Genomic DNA, 9,487 nt, shown 5'->3' with positions numbered 1-9,487 from the left:
AGATGGAACAAATGTCTGCTACATTTTCTGCAAAATAGGCTAAATGAAGTGTTTGACAAAAAAGGTACATTAGTGATATTGCTTCATATAAGAAAATTTGAGGCGATCCCTCTGTGACCCTAACAGCATCCCCATGCAAGAGGGCAAGGAGCTCTCTGATATCTGATAGTAAGTTTCAGCTGGCCTGACCAGTTCAGTGTAATACAATGCACTAATGTCATAACTTCTATCTAGAAGGTGTCATGTAAGATATCAATAGAAAGCTAATAACATACTGATCATTAATATTATTGTGTAGTGTATGTATGGAGGACAAACTCAAAATTACAAACATATTGAAAATTATGTTATGAAAGTGTGTCTGCCAGATGGGGTTAAAGTTACCTCACCCTAGACAAACAAATGTGCTTCTTTCACCTTACTGGTACTTCCAAGATATGGTTAAGAGACAATGGGAATGCATGATACATAGAAGGTAAACAAGACCAGGAAGCCAAGAAGTGGGAAGGAGATAACCACTGAGCATCATGGCAGGGGAAGGAGATTGCAAGAAACAGATCAATTTGCATTTTAGCAAATACCAGCCGGGGAAGAAACCAACATGGAAATTCCTTCACCACCAGAATTCCATGTCACCCTTCCCACTGCTTGAATGAACTTTACTTTGGAGGGCAAACTTCAGAAGAATCCATTTCAAAGGTTCACTGGACTATAAAGGAAAGGGACAAAGAACCCTAAGTTATCTTTCAGCTAGGAAGACAAAGGATCCAAGCACTTTAGACTTTATGCGGGGAGAGCCTGGCCATGAGGGTGGGCAGCCATCTTGCTGGAAGGTAAACAGGTAAGGAAACTACCTTGAACAAAGGCTGTAGCTTGTTGTATTAAGTCTTAGCCACTAGAAAGCGTTTTTCACTTTTATTTATATGTATCCATTTCTTACTATCCTTTAGACTTGAACTTGCTTTAGACTTGGGATTGGTCCTGCTTTGAACAGGGGGTTGGACTAGATGACCTCCTGAGGTCCCTTCCCAACCTTGATATTCTGTTATTCTAAATCTTATCTCCCTTTGCTAATAAACATGTTTTACTTTAACTTTTAATGGTCCAGAAGAGGGCTGGACATAGCAGAGCCCATGGGTTTTGGAAAATTTGGGACTGGTGGTCATGTTGGGGTCATCTTGCCAGGCATAACCAAGGCTGGTGGAGGCCAGCGTGGGGCAGTGGAGTAACAAGCAGGCGACTGGAACAAAAGCTGCTGAGTCAGAGCTGCTTCTTACATAGACACTCAGTGCATGCTTGTGTGCTGGCTGGAAGCAGCCAGCCCAGGTAGCTACAGCAGCAGAGCATTTTGTGGCACTCAGGGCTGCAGAACAAAGCAGTGACAACAAGGCCTCGCTGGTTTGGATTGCACCCCAGAACATGACAACCTCCATTGTGTTTAAACAGCAATCGCTGGAGTCCAGTTCCTGGGGACTCAATTCCCTTTCCTAAGTAAATGGTGCCCTTGTGTGGCAGCCAAAAATAGAAGAAAGTTCCCATCTGTGGTCAGTTATCAGTTTTGAAAGCAAAATAGCAGAGCATTATACACTTTACAATAGGACTTGAACACATCCTGGTGGGCCAAATCATACATAAACTTAGAACTATTGCTTTTTCAGCGCCAAAACCTGTCCTGCTGCATATTTCCAGCGTTTCCCCATTAGTATTTAATAGGCAGTAGGTAACGTAGTGATTATTTTCCCTCTTCCTTCTCATGTCAGTTATCACACCTCTCCTTATTTCTCACCTCTCCTTATCATCTGTTTGTCTCATTGTTCCCCTAATTTTCTCCCTATCATCTTCTCCATGATTTCCTCCCTTCCTGGCTCTGTTCCCTTCTGCCTTTCCTTGGTGTTCTCTTAATGGTTTCTTTCCCCTTCTCAAGCAGCCTGGTTTCTGGTTTACTCCTCTTCCCTGCCTATACCCCCACACTCACCGCCCTATTCTGGGCTCTGGTGATGTCTTTATACTAGACAAGGGGTCGGCAACCTATGGCATGCGTGCCAAAGACAGGACGCGAGCCAATTTTTAATGGCATGCTGCTGTCTGCCGGACCTGGGCAGAGAGCAGCGTGCCACTCAAAATCCTGCCCTGCCCGGCCTGCTCTTCTCCGCCCCCCACCCACTGCTCTCTCCTCGCAGGGCAGGCAAGCTTCCCCCTCCCCCAGCCTCTTCCCCCTGCGTGCTGGGTTCCTGCCCCTCCTTCTCTCCCTCCCTGCAGCCGATCAGCTGACGGCCCTTGCTACAGAGGGGGAGAGGTAAAAGCGGAGCCGCAGTGCTTTCTCTGCTCTGGGGACTTTGGGGAAGGGGGTGGAATCAGGGCATATCCCCTCCAGCCCCCTGCTGTGAGCCACTCAGGGGCTCTCTGAGCCCTGACCCCTGAACCCTCCTCACACACACCCAGCCCTCTGCCCTCACCCCTGTACCCCCCACAAACTCCAGCCCCGTGCCCTGACCGCTGCACCCCCCCCCCACAATCCCAGCCCTGACTTCGGCACCCCCCACACATACCAGCCCCCCCAACCTCCTGCCCTGACTCCTGCACCCCCCACACATACCCAGCCCCCCCCACCCCATTCCCTGGCTCTTGAACCCCCCACATCCCCACTCCCACCCTGAGCACCAAACGGGAGCTCCTGCACACCCCCCCACACATTCCCACCTGCACCCCTTGCATGAAATGGGAGCTGCCCAGGTAAGCGCTACACACCCAAACCTCCTGCCCCAACCCTGAGCCCCCTCCCTCATCCTAGCTCCTGGCCATACCCTGCGCCCCAACTCCCAGCCTACTCCTTCACCCCCAGCCCTGTTCTCAGCACACTCCCACCCTCATTTCAGTGCAGCGAGAGGAAGAGAATGGCTAGAATCAGGGAGAAGGTAGGTACCACCCTTCTATGTGGACAGGGCCGGGACTCCAGACCGGCAGCAGGCTGAGCGTGGCCGGCAGCCGGGACCCTGGCTGGCAGGAGCCGGTGGACGGAACCTCAGACCGACAGCGGGCTGAGCAGCAGTGGGCTGAGCGGCTCAGCCCACTGCCAGTCTGGGGTCCCGGCCACCGGCCCTGCTCAGCCCACTGCCGGTCTGGGGTTCTGGCTGCCTACCCCTTGCCAGCCGGGGTCCTGGCCGCTGGCCCCACTCAGCCCGCTGCCGGCCTAGGTGAAGGTGAACGGAACCCCAGGCCGGCAGTGGGCTGAGTGGGCCGGCAGTGTAAGATCAGCTTTTAATTTAATTTTAAATGAAGCTTCTTAAACATTTTGAAAATCTTGTTTACATATGACAATAGTTTAGTTATAGAATATATAGACTGATAGAGAGAGACCTTCTAAAAAACGTTAAAATGTATTACTGGCACACGAAACCTTAAATTAAAGTGAATAAATGAAGACTCGGCACACCACTTCTATAAGGTTGCCGATCCCTGGCCTAGACTCTAGTAGAGAATGCTGCTTACCTTGTCCTGAACTCTGCAGCCCCCTGCTGTTTATTCCTCTACTAAGGTGCCTAAGCAGAGTAGAGTGCTGGATTACAAATGCAGGCTGGTTTTTGTTTTGAACAAGTTTTGCTTATATGTGGCAATAATTGCTCTACGTAGAAATTTGCTTTGCCTTTAGCGAGTGCTGCTTACTGCCTAGAGTTTCCCATTACCAAAAAATAGACAGAAACTGGAGGAAATTAATGGAATTTAACATCGTAACCTAAAGAAATTATGGTGAAGGACAATTTGTTTGTGCTCCATAAAATACTTGAATCATAGAACCATAAGGTTAGAAGGGACCACAAGGGTCATCTAGTCTAACCCCCTGCCAAGATGCAGGATTTGTTGTGTCTAAACCATCCAAGACAGATGACTATCCAGACTGTTTTTCAAATCCTCTAGTGAAGGAGAGTCCATGACTTCCCTAGTCAGTCTGTTGTTTTGTCCTACTGTTCTTACAGTTAGGAATTTTTTCCTGAGATTTAATCTAAAACATCTATGCTGCAGTTTGAACCCATTGCCTCCTGCCCTGCCCTCTGAGAGAACAATGAGAGAACATACGGGGGGAGGGGGCATAAATTATATGATTTAGAATGGCAATACAAAATGCAGTAGCCTTAAACCACAATTACATAATAATGAAAAAAGTGAAGTATATTAGAAACCAGAGCAATTTACCCTTTCAAGGGATGAAGCTTAAGCGTGGTCATTAAGAAAGGTAAAAGGTAGTGTGAATGGCACTACATGTTTTATGGGGTTGGATATGGAATAAGCGGACTTTCATCTGTAGGTTGTAAATTTGAATCAATCCCAGATAATGGTGATGGAAATTTGTTACCTTAGGATGAAGGCTGGGTGACCTATGTGAAATGAGTTGATGATCTTAGTCCAGGTCCTAGTGGGACATTGTCTACCACACAAAAATCACCACCACTAATGACACTAACTGGCAACTGTGTTGGCAGAGAGTCTAAAGGACTGAATAAGCCAGGGACTGAACTCTCCTCTCATGGTTAGAGAGGAGTCCTCCAAAACACAAGAATTGCAGACTGCTGGAAAGATCTGTGAGAGAGCTAGTACTTACTCAGCACCAAAAAGCACTTAAAACAAAACACATACCACTCACTGAAAACTAAAATGGAAGTGTAGAATGCAAATCTGTGCAGAATGCAAATCAGCACTAATGTAGAAGACTAGAATAGATATCCCAGGAGATATTTCCTACCGCAGCTGGGTTGCAAAGGGATAAAAACTGCATTCATAGGTGCTAATTTCACCCTCCTTTACCTACAATAGTTAGTGGACTTAAAAAATTAGCTCTCACTTCCATTTTCTTTAGCTTTACACCAGAGTTCATTTCCCATTGTGCTGGGTCATGGACTATTTAGTTCAGATCATAGTCCGACATTTTCATTCCCATACTAATTTTGTCAATTTTAGTATGAAAGCTAACTTCCATCAAGCCTTCCAGTGAACCTATGCACTATGTTTATCCTTTGTTGAGCACTCACAGTGTGTTTGATGCTGCACAAGGCTCTGAAAACCACCCCACCACCTCTGCGCCAAAGACTTTATGGTCCAAGCAAATGGACAACACCAAAGCTACAGTGATTCACAAAAGGAGGTACTATGTTAGGGCCTGAGAGCCAGAGCATCTTGGGGTATGTTTACATGACATAATAAACCCCTGTGTGCATGACCTGCACTTGGAAACCTGTTCTTTGAGCAGCCACACTGCATTGCTATGCACACCTCATACCCATGCCAGCACAGCTACACTGTGGTGTGAAGATATGTGTCATATGACTTGGCTGCTGGGATCATATCGAATGTCCTTAGCACCCTTGATAGCTGTAGTCACTGTTTGGTTCATGGTGTGCTGTGGGTGTACTTGTGTGTCTGTCCTGTGACACTTGACCAGAAGTGCCCCTAGCTTGCCAATACATCCAGGTGAACCATTTTGGGTTTGCATGCTCCCAGCTACCAGAGTCAGGCCATTGATCCAGCACTGGTGGAAGACCCTTTCCTGCTGGCAATTTCACTGCTATTTCTGGATTTCAGCAGATATTCTGTGGTGGACATTTTGGTGGCAGTATCTCTCCTATAGAAGGCAGCTCTTGGAGAGGGACACAGACATGTCATTCATGACTCAGTTGATAAAGCCTGCTGCCATTGCCCATGTGTAGACTAGCACTTCTGGAGCAGGGCCACAAGCACAGATAGGTGGGATTGGCTCACATCATCATGTGGACCTGGGATGACCAGCAGTGGATCCAGAACTTTCACACGTAGAAGCAGATTTTCCTGAACCTGTACAAGCAGCTTGCACCAACCCTCCAGTGTCAGCACACATGCTGGAGGGAAGCCAGACTGGTCCAGAGGTGGGTCTCTGTAACCCTTTTGAAGCGGACTACCTCAGACTGCTACACATCTGTGGCAAACCAGTTTGATGTTGGCAAATCAACTGCGGGGGTTGCAGTGATGGAGGTTTGTGAGGCAATCAGGATTGTTGTTTACTCAAAGGTGGTGAGCATAAAGAATGTTCCAGAAATAGTAGCCAGCTTTGAGAAAATGGGCTTCTCAATCTGCACTGGGGCTATCAATGGGACTCATGTACCAGTAATTTGTCCTCTATAATGAACAAATGAGTACTGAACTCTATCATTATGCAGACCCTGGTCGACCACAGCGGCAGGTTCATGGATGCCAACGTGGGATGTACTGGCTGGGCGCATGATGCCAGAGCTTTTCAGAGATCAGGCTTTTACCTTCATGGACAAGCAGAGATCTTATTCTCTCCAAATGACATTGTTATAATGAAGTCTGTTTCCACTCTAATTCTAGGGGACCCCACATCCCCTCTTCTGCCATGGCTTTTGAAACCATTCCCTGACTCCAGAGGGCCTGGGAAAAAGACAGTTCAGTTACATGTTCAGTAGCTTTAGTATGGTAGTGGAATAAACATTTGGCAGATTGAAGCCAAGATGTTTGGGTATTGCCAAAGCCATCCGCATTATGGTGGCCTTCTGTGCACTACATAATGTCTGTGAGGCAAAAGAAGAATTTTTTTTCACCAGAAGAGGACTCGAGACACTTCTGAACTGGAGGAACATGCAACCAGAAAATGTTCCTATTAGTTCTGGGGCAGGATCCCACATGCAAGGAAAATCAGGGATCCCTACTGGGCTCACATGATGGGTTTGCAGGGTGATATGGATAAGAGGGAAACGAAGTGGTATAATTGTCCCACACTTTCTGGGGCCACAACAGCCTATGAATTAAATACAGCTTGTTCTTGTTTGCAAACAAGACACTGAGACTTATTTAAATGACAATTAAATCACCTTATAAGCAGACCAGCTGCCAGCAAGAAGCTAAATACAATAAAACAAAAAAAGCAGAACAACTGAAGCAACAAAAGTGCAAAATTGCCAATCTACACATAGAGCAACTACTAGTCTGTCTGGTAACGGATCTGTATGTCCCCTGTGTGCCTGTTCTTCTTGCCCCCTCTAGAACATTTTGCACATGTAAGTTCACAGGGGTGGAGTGTTGCCCTGGGTGCATCTGACTGTTCTATGCACTGTTCATTACTTGGATGATAGGCCAGCCAACCTCAGAATTATCCGGCACTGCAGGACATGGTTGTGTGGTGGGGACTCAGAGCATGGGTCTGAGACAGTAGCTGGAATGTCAGCTGGCAGTGGAGCAGGCACTGGGGCCTGTAGCCTGGTGTCCATGAGAACAAGAAACCTCTCAAAAAGTTCCTTCCTCATGCTCTGTCCTCCTCCCCCTCAACTTCTGGTCATGCCCCCGGAACTGAGCAGCCATTCTCGCCTCATGCTGGGTTGCTTCCTTCTCCCTCTATAACCTCCTCTCTGGAACTCCGGCTGTTTGTCCACCTTGACCAAAATGCCCTGCAGCATTTCATCTCTGATTTTTTCCTTCTCCCTCGTAGGCTGAGTGGCTGCTCTTCCAGTCTTCTGGTTCCTTATTTCTGCCCAGCAGAAGTGGAAGAGCCTGCCAAGGAAAATGAAAGATCACACACTTTCATCATTTGGTTTCATGTTATTCACTGACCTGTTCAGAAGCTGCAGAAAGCCACGGTCCAAGCCTAGACATATTATGGTAAGATTAACATAATAGAATCAATTACAATAATTTATAAATCTCAAACAAAATTCCCATTATGTGGGGAGGGTAGGTTCCTAAGAAGCACCCTATTACTAACTTTGGTTTTACCATGCTTTCAGGCAGTACAAGCTCTGGAAGATATTAATCTGCTAGAGGTGACTGAGTGGAAGCAAGAATTCCAGGGCAGCAGAGGAGAGCCACCTATCTATGCTGAAGAGATTTTTCAGCATCTGGTGATTGATCCACACATCTACCAATGGAGAGGACCCTTGAGTTACAGTGTTGGGCATAAGTATGCCCTGCCCCAGAATTTTACCAACAGTATAAAATGCATTACATGCATCACCAGCAAGGGATGGATGAAAATTCTTGGCAAAAATCAATAAGATAGTAATGCAGGATGGAAGACTCATTATAGCCTGCTTACAATCATCCTGCATAAACCAGACATGGGCCCACAAGACTAAACACATCCACTGCTACCATTGGGACAGATAACTGAGGCATCTGGACCAATGAGTCAAGCAGACTGGGACACTTCAGGTGTGCCATGAAAGTGTCCCAGCATGGCTAAATTCTAAATAGAGCTATCCATGCAGAAATGTGAATCTAAGCTTGATGATGCTAATACCGACCCCCTCTTTCAAACAATAAGCATGTCATCTAATAAAAAGTTAGTGCTAACTGCTTATTGTTTTTTCCCACATCTCAGAATCCATATTGGATCCCACCTGGTGTCAGGCAGGGGGTGGACGTGCCAGCCAAAGAGATGACATGGCTTCCATCCTCAGCAGAAGTATACTACCACCCCATGCTTATAATAATTTTATCTGGCAATAACCTGTAAATTTCTCCCATTCTTACTAAGAATAGCATGTTACGACCACCATTTCTCATACCAGGCTCCAATGCTTGTTGTGCTGCTTCATCTGTGGGCTGCTTCCCAGAGCTATCTCTAAAACAGCCCCTCTGAATATGGGTCCAGGATGTGCTGTAGCTGGTCCAGCTGCATAGCCTGATCCAGGCCTGGTGACAGCAATATGGTCTGCAGGTTCTCCTCCAATGCAGCCTCTGCCTCCAAGGTTATAAGCATGTTATCCCCTCTCCAGAGATTGTAATGAAGCACCATATGTTCTGTGCTTGGAGCAGTTCCCTGCACCTAATCAAATTCCTCATAGTAGGGCTAAGTAGCCAGGGAGCCCCTTGATGGATGGTTCCCATCCTTCACTTGGCGGTAGGCCATCTTGAGGAGCTTGACTTGCTCCTGGTATTGACTACCAGTCCAGTGGATCCCCAATGCCACCAGCCTCTTTGATATGTCTGCGTAATCATGCTAGTTTCTTGTACTCTTGTTAAAGTCGTGGCTCTTGCTCTCCTCATACCACCTGTTGACCAGGATCTTGATGTGTTCTTCTGGCCAGCTAGGATGGAGAGAATCTTCTCAGTTTTTAATAAGATAGGCTTAAATGTGCTTAAAACTGAGCAATCTGTGTTCAAAAGAAGGGTTAAATGGTGAGCACCTTTATTTCAACCAGGTGGTTGTTTTTGGTTCCTGGAAGTTGAGTGGAAAGTTTGCAGAGATAAGTACTGGGACACATAGACCTATGGGACAGCACTGGTGGGCTCTCCAAACTTGAGCCTGGCAACACTGGCTTCTGCTATGTCCTCACTGCAACGTGAGCAGGCTTGAGCCTGTGCCACAGCAGGATGCGGGCTCAGACCCATACCCCTGGGTGAGCCAGTAGGCTTTTGCTCTGAGGGTTCTGTCATATGACAGAGCACTTTGTGTGTGGACAGCAGAGGGGCTGGGATTAAATACAAGTCAGGCCAAAACTTACTA

General features: G+C 46.9%; 1 long non-coding RNA gene across 1 annotated transcript in view; it reads right to left on the bottom strand.

Moving 5' to 3' along the window:
• Positions 1-6,606: 6,606 nt before the first annotated feature.
• LOC119565818 overlaps positions 6,607-9,487 on the bottom strand; it is an 82,314-nt gene continuing 79,433 nt past the window's right edge. Inside the window, exon 4 of the long non-coding RNA XR_005224811.2 lies at positions 6,607-7,533. This is a non-coding gene — a long non-coding RNA (uncharacterized LOC119565818). The remainder of the gene's footprint in view (positions 7,534-9,487) is intronic.

Source organism: Chelonia mydas, chromosome 1, assembly GCF_015237465.2.
Source record: "Chelonia mydas isolate rCheMyd1 chromosome 1, rCheMyd1.pri.v2, whole genome shotgun sequence".
NCBI classification, from domain to species: domain Eukaryota; kingdom Metazoa; phylum Chordata; order Testudines; family Cheloniidae; genus Chelonia; species Chelonia mydas.
Note: the sequence above shows the minus strand (reverse complement) of the source record. Positions and strands in the feature narration are given on the sequence as shown.